The following is a 25,009-nucleotide window of genomic DNA, read 5'->3' as shown; positions in this document are numbered from 1 at the left end:
CCTGCTCTGCCTCCCTGCTTCCCTGGCTTCTCCACTTCTCCTCTGCACCACCTATACTGACTCCCCGAGTGTCCTCAGTGCAAGTAAGTGTAATGGATCCTCACTGAAGTTCTTATAGTAATGGGCCGGGGACAGGCAATGAAAGGGTTTTTTGTCTCAGCATTGCATAGTCCAGGCATATAAGGGTGAATCATATACATTCTTGTTCTTAAAATGAGTCTCTTGCCATTCTCACAGAGTTCACCTCAAGTACAATCCTGACTTTAAATCTTGCTAAAATTTCGGCTCATTTTTTCCTTCTCTTCAATCACCCCTTTCTTTCCAAAGGCCTTGGAATGTTATAAATGTATCAGAGGAAATACCTTTGTTCTTCATTTTATTCCTATTCCGAACAGTGCGGTGAATGATCCTATCACATCCAAAGTGGCCTATCAGGATGTTTGCCTAACCAAGGAGCTATCTCCCCACCTCTAGGAGTCAGCATGGAAGGTTAACTGTGGCTTTTAAAGGAACTTTTTTCTCTTCCCACTGCACTAAAATATATTACTTATATAATATGTAAGTAAGGTCATGTATAAACAGTCCTGGCTCCAGGGGATCCATAACCTTGTATCTGGTGGGAAAATGCTTTTATTCTACCTGCCTATGAAGTTAAAGCCTTTTTCTTATTAAGATGCCCCCTTTCCCCGAAACACCTTAAGGAGTATTAAGGTTAAATGAATGATTAAGAGAAATGATCTAATTTGGCATAGCTGGAAATCAGGAGACTTAAGTTCTAGGCCCAGGACCAGTTAACTAGATACTTGCACTGTGATACTGTTATCTAATGTAATTTTTCTGGGCTGGTTTCTCAGCTGTCAATAATGAGAGGATTTTGCTAGGATCACCAATGATTTCCTCTGCTCTGATATTTTTATGGAGGTAATACATTTTAAAATGAGGCCAAATAATAACCTAAAAAAAGAGAGAGAAAGTCTTCTTATATGCTACAGCAATTCAAACCAAATGAAAGATATTTTATTTCAGGGTCTAGTGTAGGTGGCAGTTTAGGGTTTAGAATGTAGCAAACCACAGAAAAAACAATTGCTAATTAGGTTTCTCTTTTCCTATCTTGCCAAGATACTTCATTTCTAATCATCTGAATGAGGAAGACATATTTGAATATTTCATAACTTTTTTTGATACCATTTTGAGAGAATTGGACTAAATGGGAATAAGATTGGGAAGAGCAGTTCATTTTCTTTTCTATGAGTTGGCTCTTATGGCTAGATTCCCAGGCAGGACCACAATAGAAAGACAACATATGTACTTCCTTTTTTTTTTTCATTCCTGAGTTTTAAAAAGTAACTAAGAAATGACAATCAAAAAACAAATATGAATATCTTTAGAAATTAGAAATCAGTATAATGCCACCTTCTACTTGTTTAGCATTTTGTTTCCACCAAAGCTATTTCACATGTATTATCTCTTGGGAAGCCGACTGGTTTGGCTCAGTTGACTGGAGCATGGTCACAGGCACCGAAAGGTTGTCAGTTCAATTCTCTCTCAGGGCACACACCTGGGTTGTGAGTTTGATCTCTAGTGGAGTGTATAGAATGCAACGGATTCATGTTTCTCTCTCTCTCTCTCTCTCTCTCTCTTTCTCTCTCTCTCTCTCCTCAGATGAGGATTAAAAAAGAAAAAAAATCTCTTGGGGAAATGAAAAAGATTTTCAGAAAGACACTGGCACTATGGTAAATTTACTATCTATTCATTTGGCTTTTTATATCATAAAAGAAGCAAAATAAATTGAACAAGATAAATACAGGTATTCTCAAAATATAAGTAAAGCCAAATAGGCTGAGAAGGGGAGAGTCATGAAATTGCCCTCCTTTCTTGGAAGAGCTAGAGCATGAGCTGATTCTGCTGTGCCCTCCGCAGGATGAGTAAGTACCCTCAGCTTCTCTTGAGAAAGAGCTTCCTGTCCTGAACACCAGAGGCTGCCTTTCCTATTCCAGTTGCAAAGCAGACAGACCTAGTACATGACCCAGTTTCAACAGCCAGCCCCACATTTCCTGTCGACAGGAGTACATTATTGCATACCTAATGTAAATAGTCTGAGAAATTAGTCTGGATAGAAGGCTGGTGCAGGTCCTAAAGTGCCTTGTATCATGTTAAAGCATATAAGATAGTCATACAGGTTTGTTGTTGTTGTTGTCATATGAATATTAAATTTCTAAAAATTCATCCAATAAGATCTATGTAGTAAAAAATAAAAACTCTCTGCACAGCCCATCCCAATCTTACTACCCCTGAGGTAACTGTCGTTAATAGTTTAATTAATGTGTCATCCCAGACCTTTGCTAGGCCTTTAAGAAACAACATAGACAGGCACAGATATTCTACAATGATCTTTAAATAAATGCAATCCTATATACCTTGCTATTTGTTTTAAAGCATCTTTAAAAATATGAAGGTCTTTTCATATCAGTATATTTAGATCTTCAATATTTTAAAATAAGGACTAGAATTTTACAGTATAGTTGTATGATGGTTTGTTTAACAATTTCCTTATTTAGTGGCATTTAGGTGAGTGTCCAGTTTTTCAACTATTAAAATGCTATAATGAATTACCCTCATATTTTCATTCTCTGGGTATTTTTGCAGGATAAAGTCATAAAAGCCAAAGTGTATGTCCATTTTAAACTTTGATAGACATTGCCAAATTGCTCTTTGAAAATATTGTTGGAGAATTTTAAGCAGGGGAACAATTTGTAGCATTGATATTGGGTTGGAGTTTAAACCTGGAGATGTTTAAGGCCATTTCAATAGTCTTGGTGAGTCATTTGGTCTAAAAAGTTGTCCAAGTCAGTGGGGATAGAGAGGCGCAAACAGATTTGAGGAACTTTGGGAGATAGATTTAATGGATTTTTTGACTTGCATAGGCCAGTGCCTTGGATGAAGCTCAGGTTTCTGACAGGGTGGTTCCATTTATCAAGATGCAAACATAGGAGGAGGGGCAGATTTTACTCCTGTTTCAGTTCTCATCTCAGGAAATGGAACCACCATGTCACTTACATGCTCAAGCCAAAAGTCTAATAGTTGGTCATAGTTTTGTGTATTTTTTTCATCCCACATCCAATCCATTAGCAAGTCCTATCAGACTCAAAATATAATCTAATTTATAAAATCTAAATTTGAAGGTAGAGCTAACAGGACCTGCTGATAAATTTAAAGTGTATCCTAAACTTGATTTCTTACTTTGACCACTATGAGCCTATGGCAGCCTTTCAACTGGTCTCCCTACTTCTACTCTTAACACCCCCTACCCCCAACTCACAGGGATGTTGACTACTCTGCACACACAACATGTTTTAAAAATGTAAATCAGATGTTCATCCCCAAACTCCCCACCCCCTTAGATCCCTTCATTGATTTTTTTTTATTTCTTCTTAGAATAACATCTAAATTTCTTACCCTTTTCTCTGGGCCCTCAGTGGTCTGGCCTTGGCTACCTTTTGACCAGATCTCTTACTGTTTATTCTTTTCCTTGTTAACTACTCTCTAACCACTTTGAAATTTTCTCTGTTTTGCAAATATGCCAAGCTTTTTCCTATCTTAGGCCTTTGCCCTAACTGTATTCTCTGCATAAAACATTCTTCACTCTTGTCCCTGTTATTTCATTCTCAGCTAAATGCCACCTTCTTTGTGTGCCCTATCTAAAGGAAATCTCCCCCATTCATGATCATACTTTCCTGTTTTATTTTCTGCAGGGCAAAATTGCTATTTTAAATGAATTTGTTTATTTCTCATTTAATTTTTTAGGTCTATCAGCCTCTCCTATAAAAGACTAAGCTCCTTGAGGGCAGGATACTAGCATATACTGCCCTGCATAGTAGGCTCTCAGTGTTGAATGAATGGATGGACTGATGAATCACCACTAGCGGAACATAGCTTTTCTCCACTAAGGCTGATTATTTTGTTCCTGCCTGAATTGCAAATATATATATATACATTCTCTTAATTAGTTAATTATGTTCACTGTAGTTCGTGGTACCTAGGGCTGTGTCCCCAGGACTAACAGTAGAGGGTGCCAGAATATCGTTTCTTGGGCACAGCCAATGAGATGGCTAGGAGCTTCAATTCTGGGGAACCATTAGCTTTAATGTTCATGGAAAAGGGAATACCTTGTTTAGGACTGCACTGTCCACATATGACTGAGTACTTGAAATGTATCTAGTCCAAACTGAAATGGGCTATAAATATAAAATACACACCACATTTTGAAGACTTAGTATGGGAATAAAGAATGTAAAATTCTTACTAATTTTTATATTGATTATATGTCGAAAAGATAATTCTGTAGATATGTTGGGTTAGAGGAAATATACTATTAAAAATGATTTCACTGGTTTCTTTTTCTTTTTCTGTGGCTATCAGAACACTTGAAATTAAATATATGGCTCATATTTGTAGCTTGCGTGTTACTCTATTGGACAGCACTGGTCTAGGGCATTTTCTTCAGGTAGTAGAGTTATATGTATTGTACTTAGTGATTATTTGCATTTTTCCTCCCATACAAGTTTTTGGCTTGAATGCTGTGCCAATTTCCTCTCCTCCCCAACCCTCTTCCAGAAAGTTAGGCTTCGTTTTGTTTGCAGGCTCTTTGTTCTTGGGACAATAATGGATTTTGCTGGGTTAATTTTTCCCCTTTTAGGAGTGGGAGTGGTTGTGGTGAGGTGCTTTGTGTTGGTTTGTTTCCTGAAGTAGGGTGAAATGTAGGGATGTCAGCAATGGTGACAGGGAACTGAGAAGTTCCCCACTACTGAGACCAGTGTTGTGAGGTTGAAAGTGCCGCTGACTTGTTAGTAGCGAGGAACCTGTGCACCCTGTGAAGTCTTGCTGGGGATAGAGGTGCTAAGACCTAGTCCTAAATCAGAGGAGAGTGGCAAACTCACACTCTATATGCAGTACATCCTATATAATAAAAGGCTAATATGCAAATAGCCCAAACAGCAGAACACTGAACAATCAGTTGCTGTGACATGCACTGACCACCAGGGGACATGTGCGGAACATGGCAGGCGTTGGCCGTGGTGGGATGGTGGAGCAGGTGAGCGGGGGTGCCAGACCAAGGTGGGGCACCAGTTGCTGTCATCAGGGTGAGCCTCTAGTGGTCACTGAAAATTCTTTGCTCCCACGCGCCGCGGTCCCGCCTGGCACTTGCATCCACTGCTGGCACCAGCCTTACTTGCACCTGATGCCAGTGCTGGAGCCACCGCTCACACTCACAGCCAGCACCAGCCCCACTGCACCCACAACCGGTGCCCGGCACCAGTCCCGATCACTCAGCACCATCAGCTCCAACACCAGCAGCGGGTGTGAGCTGGGCCAGCGTTGTCAGCGGGTGTGAGTGGCAGCGGGAGGGGGCTGCCAGCAGACAGGGGACCAGGGGCTGTAGCAGGAGGGGCCAGGCGTGGTCACGGAGGATGGGCCTAGACCCGTCCCTGTGCCAACGGCAACCTCAGCCCACAGTTCCTTTCAAGGTGCACGAATTCGTGCACTGGGCCCCTAGTTAATATATAAGATTCCATCTGAAATTGCTCATGTGTTTATTGTCTGTATCTCCCCTTCACTAGAATGTAAGCTCCATGAGGGCAGAACCTTTATCTTTTTTGCTCACTGTAGTATTCTGGTTCATATCCCTGGCTCAGTGCCTAGCACCTAGTAAGTAGTGGTCAGTACATATTGAATGAATAAATAATTATGTTCATTTAGTCCAAGAGTAAAGTATGACCTTTATATAAAAGACTTATTTTCGGTCATTTTACTTGTATACCTAATGTTTGTGATGCTATTTTGCATTAATTATCTTCCTGTTTGGAGTGTTTACAGATGGTGAGTGCTGATCTGTGTAGCAAAGGGCATTTTCTCAACAACTGGTTAAAGCAGCTAACCGAAAGGACATGGGACAAATACATCCAACCCAAGGCTTACTTGTGACTTTGCTCACTTAGTCTATGTTAAGGTTGTTCTTTAAAGAGGAAATTTATAAAGAACAAATATTTTGCTATTTCTTTGACTAGGAGTTTTGTCTCATAGTAAAATTGATGAGCCCTGGCCAGGTGGTTCAGTTGGTTGGAGAGTCGTCCCATACACCATAAAGTTTGTGGATTTGATTCTGGTCGGGGCACGTACCTAGGTTGTGGGTTCAACCCCCAATCAGAGCATGTATGGGAGGCAACCAATTGATGTTTCTCTCTTGCATCAGTGTTTCTCCCTCCTCTCTAAAATCAATTTTTAAAAAAATTGATGATACCATGGTTTCCTTCATGACATCAAAGACCCAGCTTCCTTTTATCTTAATGCTCAGCTATTCTTAATAAATGATTGTTGCTTCATGGTCACATAATGGCTGATCCACCTCCACCTTCAGGTAGAAAGAAGGGGGAGGGTGTAAGGGGATAAAGATATATGCCAGCTGAGTCAGTATCCCAAATGGGAGGGGGATGTTTTTTACTTGTGGCAAAATTCATGTAACATTAAGTGAAACATTTTAAGGTGAACAATTCATTGGCATTTAGTGCATTTACAGTCCTGTGCAACTAGCATCTCTCTTCACTTCCAGAACATTTTCATTACCCCAGAAGAAAAACCCAGTATCTATTAAGCAGGTGCTTTCCATTCTCCCCTACCTCCAGACCTAGCAAGCACCAATCTTTCTGTCTGTCTGTCTGTCTGTCTATGGATTTACCTATCCTAGATATTTTTTATAAATGGAACTGTATAATATGTGGCCTTTTGTGTTTGGCTTCTTTCACTTAGCATGTTTTCCAGGTTCATCCACATTGTGGCAGGTATCAATGCTCCATTACTTTTTATGGCTGCATAGTATTCCATTGTGTGTCTATACTACAATTTATTCATTCCACTTTTGATGGACATTTAGGTTGTTTCCACATTTTGGCCATTGTGAATAATGCTACTATGAGCATTTGTGTACACATATGTAAGTATCTGTTCTCATTTTGGGAGGGGTATATACCTAGGAGTGAAATTGCTGGGTATTATGATGATTCTATGTTTATGTGCTATTTTTTTTAAAGTAATACCTCTCTAAGCTCTGTGTGTAATAATTACTGCCATTCACTGGGGAGTGGGCAGGGCCCTGTAACCAAGATGTCTGTTTTGGATGTGAGAGTCAACAGAGAGCACCAGAACTCTAGGATCTGTGATCAGAGAGCCTTTCCCGGCAACAACTATAGAGGGCAGAGTATTGGGATTTATGCATACGAAGTAAGAATTCAAGAGTCTTGAATTTTCTTTCCTTACATTCAGTCCTGGGACATGGAGTCCTCCTGGCCTTCCATAGTGCTGACCTGCAACTGTGACCTCTGGGCTCCAGTTCTCCATCATACAGTCAGGCCTTGAAGTCCAGGATCAGAGCAGCTAACATTGTCATTTGCTTAAGCATGAAGTGAGGCCCTTCTGTTTGAACATGCTTGGAAGTGTACCAGTGTCCGGACCGGTGGTGATGATGGCATTAAGATCCGGAGGATGGATCCAGAACTAGATGGCCTCTCACAAGTATTCACTCAGTATGAAGTCAGTTTAATCGGCCCTATTCCACCAGCATCAAACACCGGAGGCTGGCAGCTTTTCATTTCAGGGTAGTGACCTACCCGGGAGGTCTAAAGAATGATTCTGACAGTGTTCCCGGAGAATCGTTTCCTGCTGTTACGTGCCTGTGTGCAGGTATAATGTGTGTGTAGGAGGGTGGAAAAGGCAAGAGAGGGCGGGCCTTCATGTCTATTGGGTGGGCGGAGAGGACCTAGCGTGCTGTGGATGGCAGTCACATTTCACAGCTCTTTGACAGGCTGTAACTTCCAGTACATTTAGTGATCATTTCTCTGCTGCTTTTCCACTGAGACTCATTAAACTATAAAAATATGGCAGTGTTGTGAACATCTCTGTCCACATCTCCAGCATTAGTCTAGCTCCTTCGAAATTGACAGTCTTTTCTCTCCCTCTGTCCTTCCCCTCCTACAGTCAGGGACAAAACCACCTATCAAGCAAAGAACTAACTGAAAGCCAGTGACAGTAGCTCTTTCGCCTCCTAAACTATTTTTCAAGCAGTGCATTGGGCAACTTTGGGAATTCTTCACTATGTCCTCACTGTGTTTTGTCTGATCTCCTCGTTTGAGCACCTGTCTCATTAAATCACCTCCCCATCCCCCAAAGTGCAAAGTAGTCCCTTTTTTTGAAAAATATATTTTTATTGATTTCAGAGAGGAAGGGAGAGGGAGAGAGATATAAACATCAATGAGGAGAGAATCATTGATCGGCTGCCTCTTGCACACCCCACATGGGATTGAGCCTTCAACCCGGGCATGTGCCATGACCAGGAATCAAACCAGGGACCCTTTAGAGCTGATGCTCTATTCACTGAGCCAAACTGGCTAGGACGACCTTAACATTTTTAATTGAGACAATTCTCCCGGCAGGTGCAGGGGAGCCTGGCACGCTCAGAGCAAACCCTGCTCTACAGGGGACGCGTCCCCCAATCTTTGTCATCATCTAAGGACATGTTTCCTAAAAATGACACCCACACGGGAAGGCAGACACTAGAGAAGGACAGAGACAGATTTCCAACCATCACACGTGAGCACCTGAATCCTGAAGCTATTTTCATTGATCGGCTGCCTCCTGCACACCCCACATGGGATTGCAATTATTTGCAGTTATTTCTGGTATGTGAGTCAATACATTTCATTTTATTCTCAGTCCAGTTTGAATTGGGTTTCCATCCCTTGCAGTTAACAGTGTTGACTTAGACAATGCCTGTCAGCCTGCTGATACCCCACTTCCTGTTTACTCTGTCTTTCCCTTTTGGGCCTATTTAGTTGGAGGTGGCGTCTCAGACTGTCTCACCTATAACCTAGACCTCCTCAGCTCTTCCCACCGACCCTCATCTGTGTTGTAATTCCATGCATACACGTATCTAGGGTTTTCCTAGTTCACTTGATTTTCACCTAAATCTCTGAGGGAGGAAGAGGAATCATTGTTATCCTCTTTCTTTAGCTGAGAAAACAAGTTGAGAGAAGTTTATGATGATTTCCCCATATGAAACCCAAGTTTCCAGACTGCTGATCTAGAAGAGTTCTTTCATATTGTATTGCCTCCCCGGGGTAGAAACAAGGCTTTAATGTAAACTCAGGCTGTCCTCTCCCACGGAAACCTCTTTTCTCTAACACCTATGAAAAAGGCCCAGTGGAAAAGAAGGCCCCAGGTTTGTTTCTGCGTCTCTTTCAGAATGTCTGCCCTCCATTTTCCATCATTTGGATTCCATGTCATCTGTCAGTACCACAAGGCTTTGTTACTGTAATAGGTTATTTCTCAAATATTTAACCTAGTTTAAGACTGTCACTGGTTCTGGGTTATATGATCCCTTGGCTTCCCATTGACTCTTTTAACTCTCCAATTTTAACATCTCAAGACCTCCCACATGGCCCCACAAATCATCTATCCTTCCTCCATATCTTCCTGACCTGCTTTTTATGCTCCTATGCCTGGGCTGGGATATGTAGCAGCAAAGAGACTAGTGCATGCGCTACTGGCCCTGCTGCTTATTTTCATCTGGGCTCTTCCTCTAGATGGCTACAGTGGTTGCTTCTCCTCTTGATCTTTACCAATCTGTTCATGATCTTTCATGTCTGAGATCAGTTTGTCTTCATATATCTTCTGTAATAAGCATTATTGGTTGCCTAGTCAGAATCCATTGCTTCCTTCCTAATACTACCTGATTTTTGCTAACAGATCTTCTTTCCAAGGAAGTGCATGTGCTTCTGGAGAAGCTAACTCTATAAAGTCATCTGTACAGTTGGTCCTGATTGAACCAAGGGTAATTGTAGTAGTAACTGGGGAAATTGGTAAATATTCTACTTCTAGATACATGGTAGGATTACCTTTCCTAGCTTGTTGAAGTTAGGTGTGGCCATGTGACTTGCTTTGGCCAATAAAATGTGAGTAGAGGTGACGCATGTCATTTCCAGGCAGACGCCTTTAAGAGCCCGTGTATGATTCACCAGGTCCCCTTCCCCCTGCTGCAGTAATTGCTAAAGCATGTGTCAAGATGGAGTCTTCATCAGCCTGGGTCCCAGAGTGACCATATGGTACAGCTCCCCATGCTGATTTCCACTGGCATGTAGTGAGCAAGAAATGAATTTTTGCTGTATTAAGCTGTTGAGATGTGGGAGTTGGCTATTTACTGCAGTACAAGCAAATCATCCTAAGTGATAAGTAATCTCATCCTCTTACCAGTGCCTGCCTGGGTCAGGACTCTAGCCTAAGCCAAGCAATCCATGGCATTCCTTGGTCAAGGAATGGGTTGGGGGAAAAAGGGTTGGGACTGTTAGTATGCTGAGATGAGAAGGGAGGTTTGCTTGGGCTTTGAGGGAAAAGGTTTCATCACTTTTAAGAAAACCACCAGAAAAGATGGAGTCTTTCTTCCTCTGGACGTTAGGTGTAAATGTGAACTTTTTTAATTGGAAAAGCCAATAAATCTCCTTTACTGTTTAAGCCATTTGAGATGGGGTTTCTATTATATACCTCCAAAAGCAACCTAACAGTTTGTAACCTCCTTTCCCAGTTCTTATCTTTACTTCTCACTCTTCAATCCAGCCTTAGAGAAATGATAACTAATAATAGTGTCCATTTATAGACTTACTGTGTGTCTGGTACTATGCTAAGTGCTTTCCAGAAAGAGATTCTGATTCCATTTCAGAGTAGCAAATGTATGTGTGAGCTCCTTGAGAGCAGGAATCTTTTAAAACTTACATTTGCTTCCCCCACAATGGAGATTTGGTGCAAAGTAGGTGCTCAACCAATATTGATTAACTGGACAAATATAAGTCAAGCTTTACCCTGAAAGAGCTTATAGTAGTATTGACTCCAAGTCTCACAAACCTGAAAACATTAGAGAATATAAGCTGTTAGGTACTAAATTAGAGATCCAAAAGGCATGTTGTTAACCATGTATAGTTTTTATAGTAAAAGCTATAAAGGAAGGATGTTATTGCCTGAAGGTTGGGAGCAAAGGTCTTTGAAGGTCAGATTTGCTCTTAAGAAGAAAAAAAAAGATCAGATTTGGATAAGCATTGCAAAGTGGGAGAGTGGATATCACATATCACTTAGAGTTAGGGCAATAACAAGCACCAGGGGATGTGATGCATTGAAGATCATTCAATATAGATGCTTAATACATGTTAGGTCTTTCATTTTTCTCATCATCAGACAATAGAAAGCCACTTTTCTCTCTAACTGTTTGATACAGGCTTGGTACAAAAGAGGTGTGGCCACTACCCTGACCGTTTAGCTGCTTACTTACTTGCTCAAACCCCTTGCATACAGTAGGCAGTCAAAGATGCATATCAAATTACAAAGACATCCATCCATGCACGTTTTCTCCCGAGGGAAAGACACATTTAAAGGCTTGTCGGCCAAGCATTCTATTTCTTTTCTGGCTCTTTTAACACAATGGCTGGCACACAGTAAGGCCCTTACTTAATACTTGCTTGAATTGATTCAGATGATATGGTTTGGGAAGAAGTTATTTGCCTAGCGAGCCTGGTTTCTCAGCACATCAACACTTCATCATACCTCTGTCAGATCAGGCTCTCAATAGGGTATCTTAACTACATGCTATTAAAATACCTAAATAGAAGCCCCATCTGTTTGAATAGACTGAGCCTGATGAATCAGCAAGAGGGGTGGGAGGCTGATCCAGCCAGACATGAACTGATCCAGCGGGGAACAGGCAGCTCTTTCTCCCTTTGCTACCCCAGAGCGCTCACAACAAAACATGCAGATTTATAAAGAGAGAACGGAATCAGGCAGTTAGGAAAACATGAGCGCTGAAGCAAACCACATGGCAGTGTCTATGGGCTAATTAACAGGTCTGGCTGGAGCACCTTGTCCCAGCTGTGGCTCCTGCAGAAACGTTTGTAGGAGCAGGAGCAAGAGGAGTTCAGGGAGTCACCCCTGTCGTAATTCCTGCACCTCTGGAATTTAGATTTTGTGTTCATGCAATTATAAAAAGCATTTTTTATAATTGCATGAAAACAATTTTTTTATAAAGCAGGATTTATTTGGGGAACTGTTGCTGGTGAAGTCACCAAGGACCTAAAAGCCCTAAGATAAAATACACGGAAAAATGTTGAAGAAGCTGCATCCTTTTTTTTCTTTTTTTACTTCCCCAAGAATTTTGCATGAACATCCATCATCCTTCATGAGATGTTATCAAGCCTTCATTTCCAGATTGTTTTGGCTGCCAGAGTCATAATCACAGTCAACTTCTCAACTACCGGTCTTCTTTTCCCCGCCTCTCTTTAAATACCCTGGGTGTGGACTGCATTCTTTGATGCTGCCATTAAAGAAGAAAAAATATTTGGGGGTGGAGTCACTCTTCACCACACTAAAGTACATGTTGGTAATTGTTCTTTCCTATGCTCTACACCTCTCGGGAGCACTTAGCACACAAGGCCTTGCACACAATAGTGCTCAATAAATAATCTGTTAAATTGAATCATGTCTCAGTTCTCTTGGTTAAGAAAAAAGTGTTTGATGTGCGTTCTTATCACCACCACTGGTATGATTTTTCCTCTCCTCTGTCAACTCGGTATGTACCCTTAACCCAGCTCACCATACACATACAAACACAGTCCCACCCTATCCCATTCAGGTGTTTCGATTGCTCCTTTAAGGTTTTATTTAGGGTAGTTTCTTTATTAAATGAGAGGGGAACTGAGTAGAGTATAAGAATAAAAAAATCTGGATTCTGGTTCTAGCTGTGCCATTCACTTTGAATATGAGGTAAACTCAGATTCCTCATCTCTGAAATAAGAATAATAGTGATATGTGTCTGGCTTACCTCCCAGGGTGGTGCAAGTGTCAGATGAGCTAATACATATGAAGGCCCTTTGAGAACAGAGGAAGTATTTTAAATGACCATTCTTCTAAGTCCCTAACCCCTTCCTCTAAGTCAGTGGTTCTCAAACCTCCCTAATGCCGCGACCCTTTAATACAGTTCCTCATGTTGTGGTGACCCCCCATTTCATTGTTACAAATTGAACATAAAGCATAGTGATTAAGCACAAAAACAATATGTAATTATGTATGTGTTTTCCGATGGTCTTAGGTGACCCCTGTGAAAAGGTCATTCCACCGCCAAAGGGGTCGTGACCCACAGGTTGAGAACCGCTGCTCTAAGTGCATGTTCCCAGTAAAGCACATGTAATATTATCAAGAAAAGTCTTGGCCCTGACTGGTTTGGCTCAGTGGATAGAGCATCGGCCTGTGGACTGAAGGGTCCCAGGTTCGATTCCAGTCAAGGGCATGTACCTTGGTTGCAGGCACATCCCCAGTGGGGGGCGTGCAGGAGGCAGCTGATCGATGTTTCTCTCTCATCAATGTTTCTAACTCTCTATCCCTCTTCCTTCCTCTCTGTAAAAAATCAATAAAATATATTTTAAAAAAGAAAGAAAAGAAAAGTCTTCCACAGTGTGTCCCCGGGGACATGTGTTCCTCCCTTCCCCAGGAGAAGCTAGCTGGCTGGCTTCCTGGGCCTGAACGGGACACTTACTCTGCTGCCACGACTGGGTCCGGGGTCAGCCTCTCAGCTGTGTAGCCTCAGAAACTCGATCTTGGCAGAGGCTCTGAGTTGATCAGACTCAGGGATGCTGACTCATATCACTCACAAGAGACTGATATATAACCAGAATGCCAGCTGATTAATTTACCGTGGGAAACATTTGACCTGTTCTGCCCCCTTTCTCCATTTATACCAGTTGTGGGGGGAGAGAGATTATCAGAAGGTTGCTCAGTGAGCAGGGGACTTTGACAAGGGGAGTTAGACCATTCAGATGCTTAACATCAGGCTCTGCTCACCAGCTCTATCTTCTCAACAGGAATCTGCTCTCCAGATGGTCTAGATGTTTCTGGCAGGGAACCCAATTCCAGAATCCTGTTTGCATGAGCCAGAGTGTACCAGATGTGCCCTTTTGCCCACATTCCCTTGGCTGGCCAACCCTTTTCTGACCTACACATTTGCTTTTTATGTGTAAATCCTTCCAGACCTCTTGCAGTCTAACTGTGGTTCCCAAAGCCAGTCTGCTGGCCAGGGTGGGGCTGATTGCCACAAAAGTACCTGGAGGGTTTACAAAGAAATGGGAATCTTTTGGGGGTTTTAGGAGTCTGAATGTTTACAGGGAGCACAAGTGACTCTGATCATTAGCTAGGTTGGGGAACTGATATAAAAGTTTTATTTGCCGAAACCGGTTTGGCTCAGTGGATAGAGCGTCGGCCTGCGGCCTGAAAGGTCCCAGGTTCGATTCCGGTCAAGGGCATGTACCTTGGTTGCGGGCACATCCCCAGTAGGAGATGTGCAGGAGGCAGCTGACCAATGTTTCTCTCTCATCGATGTTTCTAACTCTCTGTCTCTCTCCCTTCCTCTCTGTAAAAAATCAATAATATATATTTAAAAAAAAAAGTTTTATTTGGCTAAGAATTGTACTGTTGCTTTAAGATGACGTTACATACTCTGATCTGATCCATTATGGATTGATTGTATAGATTAACTTTCAGAATAAAACATTACTTCTTAGTTCTTAAGGGCCTATCACTGTTGCATCATTGAACCAATTCTTGTCCCTCTCTTCTTCCTTCCCTTCCTCTCTCGCTCCCTCCCTTCCTTCTATCCTTCCATAAATATTTATAAATACCTAATGCATAAGGAAGCTTAACTACAGAAGGTTGTGGCAATCAACACTCCCAGTGCCAAAAGCAAAAGCTGCTTTTAGATGCTAATAGACTTTGAGGATTAGGACACATAATCCTGGTGCCTCAAGGCCAGCCAATACAGCCAAGGCCTGACATTGAACAATCTAGAGACAATTTCCCTGTGGTAAGTAACCCTGGGTCTTGGCATACTTCCTGAGCTGATGTCCTCTAGGAAACAACCTTATGCTCACCAGTGGCCTTGAGGGAAACTACGTGTCCCCGTTTCACTCACGGCAAGGAAAACGGCTGCTTTCCCCCTCAAACATGTTCCCATCTCACTAGTACCTGGCAGTGGCTTGCTTCCAGCAGAGCACCCAAATCAGTGGAACCAAGTAAGAATCCTCTAAGGAGGGAGCCAATATGGGATTGGCATCCCAATTTACTAGGCACTCTGCTTTCATAGTTGGTATGTCTTATGCATCATAAAAACTACTAATAAGGGGCAAATAACTCCATTTGCCAGATAAAGAAATTGAGGCTCAAAGAGGTCAATTTGCTAAAGTTACTTGCAAGCAGTAAGTGGTAGAATTGGGATTTGAATCTAAGCCCATTCAGTTCCAAGTTTTATGTTGATTTTTTTTCCATGATCCCTTGCTGCTTAGTAAACAGGGGCTTTAGAAGTGGGAAATTGTGTGTGTGTGTGTGTGTGTGTGTGTGTTATTGATTTCAGAGAGAGGAAAGGTGAGGGAGAGATAGAAACATCAATGATGAGAGAGAATCATCAATCGGCTGCCTCTTGCATGCCCACTACTGGGGATGGAGCCCAAAACCCAGGCATGTGCCCTGACAGAGAATGGAACCCGTGACCTCCTGGTTCATGAGTCAATGCTCAACCACTGAGCCACACTGGCCGGGCTGGAAGTGGAAGCTAATTCTGATTCCTTTTTTGGGGAAAAAGAGGGCATTAATTGTGGACACAATTGGGAGTCTGGCTACCTGGTTTAGAGTCCTAGTTCTGCCATTCACTCGCTGTGTGTCTTGGAAAGCTCCCTTTTCCTCCTGGGCCTCAATTTCTTCAAGTGTAAAAAGAATCTAGATTTCTAGATTACTGACATGCTCAGGCTTTGAAAATCTGGAGACAACTGTTGCCATGTTTCTTAATTGTATTAGATCAAAGCATAAAATGAATACTAGAAAAACGAAGCTGAATGTAAACATGCACACACACAAATATATATATATACACACATACACATACATATCTATGTGTATCTTAGAAGACTAGTTTAAAATAACTAGTATTTATGGAGTACTTTATAGATGCCAGCACTGTACTAACTAGCTTACAAACTTTTGATTCATTGTTACTACATCAACTCAATTTTTATTTATCCGTCTCTGAGGAACAAAGAAATATAAAGTAATTGGCCCAGGATCACATGGCTGTTACATAGAGAATCCACTACTGAAATCCAGGCCTGATTCTAGGGCCAGCAGCTAAATATGGTCTTTTACTCTCTTGCTTTATGCCTCCCACTCTGATGACTGTGTAGGACATTTTTAAAGTTCCATTTGCTATGGCCTGACCTTGGAATATGAGGAAAAAGGAGCCCATATGAGCTCATGAAAGAGAATTTCCTGGAGACTATGATTATGATGGGAAGGCAGCTGTAAAAGTCAGACCGAAAATGTTCAGTTTCAGAGGGTATTTTTTCATTTCAGCTGTATCCGAGAAAACATACTGGTCAGCAGGCCCTGGCCATAAAATGGTTTCTTTTCCTTAGTTTTATTAGTAAGCTTTGTTTTCCAAACATTAAGCCCATAAAAGTGAGGCCCCAATTTCTCTAACTAGGTCTAAATAGGAAGAAATAAACCAACGAGGGAAAAACTCCTTCTCTGTCTGATACTGATCCCATGAAAGTGAAGGAAGAGGGAGGAAGAGGAAGCTGAAGAACTATTGAAGGGCTGTGTCTTGTATAGCCTGGAGCTGCTGCATTTGATGTCCATCCTGTTAAAATGATGCCTTAATGTAATCTGTGGCCTGGGATCTTCCTGGACAGGAAAGTTGGATACCCAGGCTGAGCCATGGTCTAGGACAGTGGTTCTCAACCTTCCTAATGCCTCGACCCTTTAATACAGTTCCTCATGTTGTGGTGACCCCCAACCATAAAATTATTTCCATTGCTACTTTATAACTGTAATTTTTCTACTGTTATGAATCGTAATGTAAATATCTGATATGCAGGATCTATTTAGGCGACCCCTGTGAAAGGGTCGTTTGACCCCCAAAGGGTCGCGACCCACAGGTTGAGAACCGCTGGTCTAGGAGGCGTTACAAACATATCATCAGCCTCATCCAGCCCCAAGGGGTGATATCTGGATCAGAGTACAAGAGGGTCCAATCCTGGGACCAGGGACAGGAGACTAGGGAGGAAGGTGCAGGTAGGACCTCCATTTTCTTCTGTGTTGTTTTTTTTCTCCCCCTGCTCACTTCCCACATTAAAGAGGCCTCTTTTGCTTCTTTGTGTGCCTTATGTCTTCTTCAGGTGCGTTGGAGAGAATTTCAAAAAGCTGTCTATAAATTGCTCAAACTAATTTAGAAGTCATTCTGCATTGTGTATCCAAGCCTACACTTTCAATAATGTCAGAAAAGTTTGCTTCATTTTGGCAATGCAGCAACGAATTAAATGGCATTTTTACTAAACCTACAATGACACAAAGCTGGAAAATATAGCTACAGAACTAAAACAAAATTCAAAATTGTCTAGACACTCTGGAGTGTCTTGTCTAACTCAATAAAATGAAATGTATCAGAGATAATTGCAGAATTCTAAATTTAGGGTAAAAAAAGAAAACCAGCTGTTCAGGATGGATGAGTTACCTGGACAATGTTTGTTCATATGGAAGAACTGGGGACCTTAATTAATTACAGGTTGAATATTTTCCAACACTATGATGTGTCTGTTGAAAAAAAACCCACCCAATCTTTGACTGCAAGCAGGGAAGTGAGGTGGAGATCATAGGCAGCCCTGGTCCTCCGTGGGCTGTGGCTAGACCACACTGAAGTACTGGGTTCCGTGGTAGGTACCACAATTCTTGGGGGATATTGACCAACTAGAGCAAAGCAAATAGGATGGTGAGAGTCAGGAAATCAGAGATAATTAATATAATAGCATTTAGCCTGGAGAAGAAAACATAGTCAACCAAAGGAACACCATGTCACTGTAAATATTTTAAAGGCTCAAGTGTCACAGACAGAATAAGTTTGTCTTTCCCTGCCAAGATGCAGCGCTAGCTCAAGAGTACAAGTTACGAAGGCAGGTGTCAGTTCAGTGTAAGAGCTGTTCAACAGCTGAGCCATTGTCCTAGAGAGGGGGAGCTCCCAGAGCCTAAAGTACTATGGCTTGGAGAAGAACTTGACAGTGGGCAGAGGTGAGAAGTGGGAGAGCATTACTTGTTTTATTTATACTCCCCTACCAGTGGTTGGCAAACTGCGGCTCGCGAGTCACATGCGGCTCTTTGGCCCCGTGAGTGTGGCTCTTCCACAAAATACCGACTTCTGCACATGGGCCACGAAGTTTCAATTGCACTGTACATGCGCACCCGCACATGGTATTTTGTGGAAGAGCCACCCTCAAGGGGCCAAGAGCCGCATGCGGCTCGCGCGCCGCAGTTTGCCGACCACTGCAGACCAAAGGAGCCACCATTGTCTGTTTTTCCCCAATTGGATTCATTTAGCTGATTTCACCTGATAGTTCTTCCCCCCACCCCACCTCCCTTGGGCCTTGACTTGGGAGCGATTGACATCAGCTGGAAAATCATGTTCTCTAGCTTCTGAGCAGGGACCATCACTTGGGAAAACCTGAGCCCCTTAGAAAGTCTTCCCACAATGAAACTCAAGCTCTTGTACTCATCCATTTGCTTATTATCAGAAAGTCTCACTTTGCTTTTTGAACATAATATTAAGCAATTATTGTTTCTGCTGCAGAAATATTCTTCTTCCATATATTGTACTTTTATTTTTGCAGCAGAAATAATTGCTGCAGAAATAGTTTTATTTGGTAATTTCTAGACATTTTTCTTCCCTGCTCTTAAAAGTGATGACTGGAACTTTGATAACATAATGATTTTAATAATAATTATATTTATTACACAAAGGGGGGGAAAGATGAACAGAACACTTTTGCTCTAAGGTTTGCTTGCACAGTTAAAACTTCTCCCTGCAAGGCACAGCCATGCAGCCCTGAAAGAGACTGATCACCATGCATTCATCACCCCTTACCTTACAGCTTATTCCATTGAGAAAGACAGGTAGCCTCATTCTTAAAATCCTTGATGCAGGAGCTGCGCCGATTTATAGCTCAAATTGTTGGTTTTTTGTTGTTTTTTTTTTTTGGAGAATACAAGACGGGCTTCAAAATCTCTTAGAATAAAATAACAAAAAACAAGACAACAAATACTTTCATAGTGCTTCCTATAAACCAGACACTCTTTAAGCATTTCCATAATATAATTTATTTAATCTTCACAATAACCCTGTGGTAGATGTTATCTCCATTTTATAATCTGAGAAAATATGGCATAGAGAAGTTATGTAACTTGCCCTGGGTCACAGAGTTAGCAAGACGAGAGGCTGGGGAGTTGAGCTCATGAGCTCTCACTCCAGAATCCAGGCTCTTAACCACCATGCTATATATACCACCATACCACATACCCTCTCATATTCAGAACAGTACAAATCCTTAAGATAAATCCATGACTGAAGTTTCTAGTCTCAACATCTATCACCTTTTTTAAACGCATGTACTTTTTCCATTATAAGAATAATGGTGTAGCTAAGAATCCTGACTTTAATGTCGGATAAACCTGGACTCAGATGCAGGTTACTCAATGATAAGTCACTTAATTTCCTTAGTTTCCTTATATGTGAATCAATAGATCTGTAAAGAGGATTAAGTGAGATAAAACATGGAATGTGCTTAAGCAGGGTGCCTGGCCCGGAATCAGTGCTCAGGGATATTACCATCTGTTACCATGTATTATAATCAAAGAAAATATGGGAAGCCTGAGAGCAGCAATAAGGAAACACCAATAGTTCCACCACCTGAACTGCTTTTGAACTGGTTTCCTTTTGTCTTTTACCTTTGTGTAAGAGAAAAGTAATGCCTTGCTGTTGTTTATAATTCTGAGAGGGAGTCCTGGTAGCCAGAATGTCCTCTGTTTGCCGAGTCATGACAGGTGGTGGGGATAAAATATGGAGGTAAACATTGGGGTGTATGCGTGTGCATAATTGCTCTGCGTGATACAGAAAGGCAAATGAGAATCCCAAGGGAGAAATGATGTAATCTCTGGGTTAGATTTTTTGAGCAGTCCCTGTTAAAGGCAGAGAAGGAAGCCATTCAGGGCCCACATTTGAGAATTAGAACTGTCCCAGTGATGTCTTATACCAGCTCCCAATTTGTTGACAGTATTGAAGAATCTCTGAGGGCTGAGCCTGGGGCACTCGTGCAGAGACGTTCATCTAGCCCTCTGTCCCCTCCAAGTCGTTCTTCTCTGACTCATTCTTTTCAGGTGCAGCCAAGGGTTCTCTCCCATGGCTTCCTATCTCAACGTGGGCTCTTATGGAAGTGGGAGCACACATGAGCCAACTTAAATCACATAGGTCAACTGTCCTGGAAAGCTTTAGTAGTAAGGAACGTGGACCAGGAAGAGCATTTCCTCAGGGGCTTGGGTTAAGGATAGCACCAGGATCCAAGGAGAAAATACTTGACCAGGCTCATTTATAATCACAAGCTAGTGTTGCTCAGAGATAGCCTAGGGAAGAATGTTACTTACCACTAAAACCCAGGCATCAATGCTGTTATTTAATAATTTACCTTTCTTTAAAATTTATATTCACTAGTTGGATATTTTAGATTGGTTTAAAAGTTATCATTATCCAGTAAGTAAATCTGGACTCTCAAGATTGCAGTCCTGTGTGGTTGCCAGAATCATAACTCAACAAGAAAGATTAGTGGGTAAAAATAATAAAACAAGAATAAGGGTGCCCAGCTGGTGTTGCTCAGTGGGTGAGCGTTGACCTATGAACCATGAGGTCACGGTTTAATTCCCAGTCAGGGTACATGCTCAGGCTCAATCCCCAGTGGAGGACAGGGGGGCATGCAGGAGGCAGCCAATCAAATATTCTCTCTCATCATTGACGTTTCTTTCTCTTTCTCCTTCTCTCTTCCTCTCTGAAATCAATCAAAACACTTTTAAAAAAAAATGGGATAAGGGCCTCTCTATTTCTATGGCTAACCTTTGGGGGGAAAATTCATACAACCAAAATCTTCTTCATTAGCTACCTGTGGATAGATTTTTCAGCTGGGTCTAATCAGCCATGATTACTCCGTGCTGGCACTATGGTGAACTAGTTACTCAGTTTGATAAAGTCTGTTGGGAAGGGGAAAAACATCTTGAAATTTAAGATAAATTTGAGCCCATTCTAGAGGATGTGCTCAAAGAAATTATTTATTTATTTATCTATTTATTTATTTTGTTGATGTTGTTAATCCTCACCCAAGGATATTTTTCCATTCATTTTTAGAAAGAGTGGAAGGGACTGGGAGAAACACAGAGAGAAAAACACATCAGTATGAGAGAAAGACATCAGTTAGTTACCTCCCACACATACCTGGACCAGAGCTAGGGATGGAGTCTGCAGTGGAGATATGTGCCCTTGACCAAAATCGAACCCGAGACCCTTCAGTCTGAGGGCTGACACTCTATCCACTGAGCAAAACTGGCCAGGGCTCAAAGAAATCTTACACATAAATCTTCAAGAAAGAAATATTACGTGTAAATCTTCTGTTAAGCAGTTATTAGAAAGTTGGCCAGGCTGACCCCTAGCCAGGTGCACAAACTAAATTGAGGAGGAGTGAGGGTGGGGTTTAGAAGGATCAGCAGGTTCCAGGCAGAGTTGGGCCCTTTCAGGGAATGCCACTGGAAAAAACAACAAAGGTAAGAGGAAAGTGAAAGGGCGAGGACTACACCCTCCATCTTACCCTGGGTTCTCCATTTTTGGGCAGAGCCATGTGCTCGGCAAGGCATCTTCCCGGAAGAAGCCTCTGCTAGCCACACCCAGGATTTCTCTGGACTAACCAATGATAATCAAGGGAAGTGCACGCCATCACTATGACCACATCCTGTGTAATGAGACACCGACTCGCGCCTGGCCAATCGGCGGGGCCCACAGTCCCCTCTCCCGCCCTTACTCCACCCCCCTATAAAACTCCTTGTCCCATCAGGCTTTGCTCTCTCGGCCACTTGGCTTGCCGTTGTGTCGGTGAGTGTGGTGGACGGGGAGCTCAAGCTAGCTTGAAATGAAGGACTCTTTGCTTTTGCATCGGACTCGCTGGCTCCCTGGTGGGCCCTTGGGAATCTTGAAATCTGGGCACAACAGAAAAGGGCCCAGCCCTGGGAGTCCAGAAACTAAAACCCAAGGATTCCAGGGGTGAGGTTCTGGCCTTGTCAAGGCACCAATGAGGAAGGCATGGGGTGCATGGGGAGGCCTGGGAAACCCCAAGTAACTAAAGACCCAGACTTAGGAGAACCATTAGCGAATCCAAAGAGGGCGTTCTCTGAAAGCATTTCATAGATATTGGGATCCTGTATCATTAATTTTTAACATCAAGTAAAAAAAAACAATCTAATAAAAGTGTGCCTTAAACAAGATGAACACATACCTTTCTCTCAAATAACGTAAAGTTGGGAAGTTGGTAGTCCAGAGCTGGTATAGTAGCATCAAAATATCATCGATGTCCCCACCTTATTCTTCCAGCTGCCAACCTCCTTAATTTATAGTTTCCATCTTCAAGATTACCTCCTGGTCACGGGTGGTTTCTGCAGCTCCAGCCATCACATCTACCATACAGGTAGGAGCAAGGAGGAAGTGGGGAGAGCAAACACATGGAGTGAGCCAGTATGTTTCAAAGAGCATTCCTTGCAATATGCCATCCTGTGATTTTTGCTTACAACTTTTCACCAAATCTGTTTCATATAATCAATCCTAATTAAAAGAGGGGCTGCAGACACATCGTTTTTAAGCTTCACACTGAGTTGCTTTAAGTAAAATTGGAGTTCTTTTAGTAAAGTAAAAGGGAATATAAATATTAAATAGTTAAGTAGTGGTCTATGCCACAACCCCCCCCCCCCCCCACCAACCACAGAATGACAAAAGTAATTTTCCACTCCCCAAACCATGTGCTGGGTGAGGCTCTAGATGGTATTGGTGCTCTCTGGATGTGCTTCCACCAATTCTGAGGAAGAGCAAGACAGTTGTATAACTAACTTATTCCAACACTTGGTTTCAGCTAAGTCAGGCTAAGGACAGATAACAATGACATTTAAAAGGAATGCCTAGGAGAACAGCCTGGAGGAAGTATAGCATATGATTACGGTGGTGGGAAAAGTGATGGGATCATGACTTTTCTAGTTTGCTGTTGGCATTTGTTTTCTTTTCTTTTCTTTTTTTTAAATAGAGGATTTTCTCTTTTCCTATTTTAAGACTTCTCATAGAGGGAAGGCATTTGGGTCGGCCTACTTAAAGTAAGACATATGCCCAATGTGCAAAGTAGGTCAAAAGGCCACAAAATGTGTTTAGGAAACAAACCAGGGCATTGGTGGCCCTTGTATAAACATATCGTATGTGTGTGTGTCGTACTCAGTTCCATGTCAAAAGGTGCGCCTAGGTGAACTGGCAGAGGCCCCAGGAGGAAAAAGAGAGCTGCCCCGGGGAAAGTTATTGAAGAGCAAAGTAGGAGGCTGGTGGGAAGGGACCCAGGTTCTAGGTTTTTCACCACTCCTGCCTTTAAGCAGCTGCATAATCCTGGGAAAATTAACCAATGTTGTCCTGGATTTCTTACCTATAAGATGAGAGAATAGCACAGGATGGTCATTAAAATTCTCTCAATCCTAAACAGTTTTATTTTCTGTGATTGTTGAACCCAGAGAGAAAACTATGAAATATGTATAAAGGAGGGGAGGGTAAGGAGGAAAGAAACTAAATAAGTAGCCTAATATGTGAAGAGGTTTAGCCAAGAGTAAAAAGCCTTGGGAGAGGAACATGAAAAATAGGAAGCCATTTGAGCGCGATTTCAGATGCATGGTGGCCCTTTGGGTTGGGGGATTTCACCTACCCCATCGATGAATTAAACATGCTGATTGCAACTCTAGCATCAGGAGGAAATCCCCATGTGCATCTGATTGAAGCCACCCAATTAAAATTCCTGAAAAACGTAATTACTTTTATAACTACCTAAATCAATGAAATGGACTAATTCCCTTAGAAAGTTTTCAACTCAATTATTTTTACAAGGTTTTAATTCCACAATTCTCTTAACCTTGCCATATAGCTTTCCACAAGTCTTTTCCTCTTTAAATTTAGTGGTCAGTTTATTTCACTTTCTGAGTGCTTTTTAATTGAAAAAGTACCTATGTATTCTTAATTGGAAAATTAAGAGTGTGCATCTGTGTCTGCATGCACACAAGCACAAGATTGCCATAGTTCTTCTAAAATATTTTCCTGGAAAATACCTTATAGTCTAATGTACTGCTCTAATGAGATTGTTTTTCAAATGCAAATAGAGTCCTGAATTCTGCAGAAGAAATGGAGCTTCTCTCGCTGCTCCATTTACAATTATCACACTAATTACAATTATTTTATAATAGCTCTTCCTTGGGCAAAGCTTTGCTGTTCTTCCTGCCACCAGCAACTTGAAAATAAGGAGGTCAAGTCTATTTCCTGGGTTGGTGGAGGAAGTCAATGAGCAGAATGTTAAAGAAGAGGAAACAGAAGAGTGTAAATTTAGCCCCAATTTGGTAGAAATCCAGGCTCTTCACTTTCGCTGTGGCCTCAGTGCAGCCTCCACTCTTTGGTCCCTAAGCCTGAGCCTTCAGGATTGCTTTGATAAAGTTAGGGGTTCCAAGGCCTCTCCTCCCAGTCTCTGCTTTCAGAACTTCCCTTCACTGCAGTATAGACACTCCTTCCCCTCCTTGTTCCTCCTTCTTACTCCCCAGATCCAGAGAAAGAGGTGCCTCCGTGTAAAGTTACCGTATTTGCCGGCGTATAAGACGACTGGGCGTATAAGACGACCCCCTAACATTTCCACTCAAAATACAGAGTTTGTTATATACTCGCTGTATCGCACACCTCCCTCTTCCGCACACCTTCCACACACCAAATAAAAGGTAAAACAATATCAGATTTGATTTTAAC

The 25,009-nt window shown here is 42.1% G+C and overlaps 1 long non-coding RNA gene across 3 annotated transcripts in view; it reads right to left on the bottom strand.

Moving 5' to 3' along the window:
- LOC107181777 overlaps nt 1-25,009 on the bottom strand; it is a 137,091-nt gene that overhangs the window by 49,667 nt on the left and 62,415 nt on the right. For 2 of the 3 annotated variants that reach the window (XR_001512481.1, XR_001512483.1), the window contains one exon: nt 22,479-22,656. This is a non-coding gene — a long non-coding RNA (uncharacterized LOC107181777). Of the gene's footprint in view, nt 1-17,068; nt 17,869-22,478; nt 22,657-25,009 lie in introns of those variants that run through there. The other variant, XR_001512482.1, reaches the window with a different exon arrangement.

The sequence above is a fragment of the Myotis davidii genome, unplaced genomic scaffold (assembly GCF_000327345.1).
Source record: "Myotis davidii unplaced genomic scaffold, ASM32734v1 scaffold292, whole genome shotgun sequence".
Lineage (NCBI taxonomy): Eukaryota > Metazoa > Chordata > Mammalia > Chiroptera > Vespertilionidae > Myotis > Myotis davidii.
This window is presented reverse-complemented; position numbering and strand designations above follow the sequence as displayed.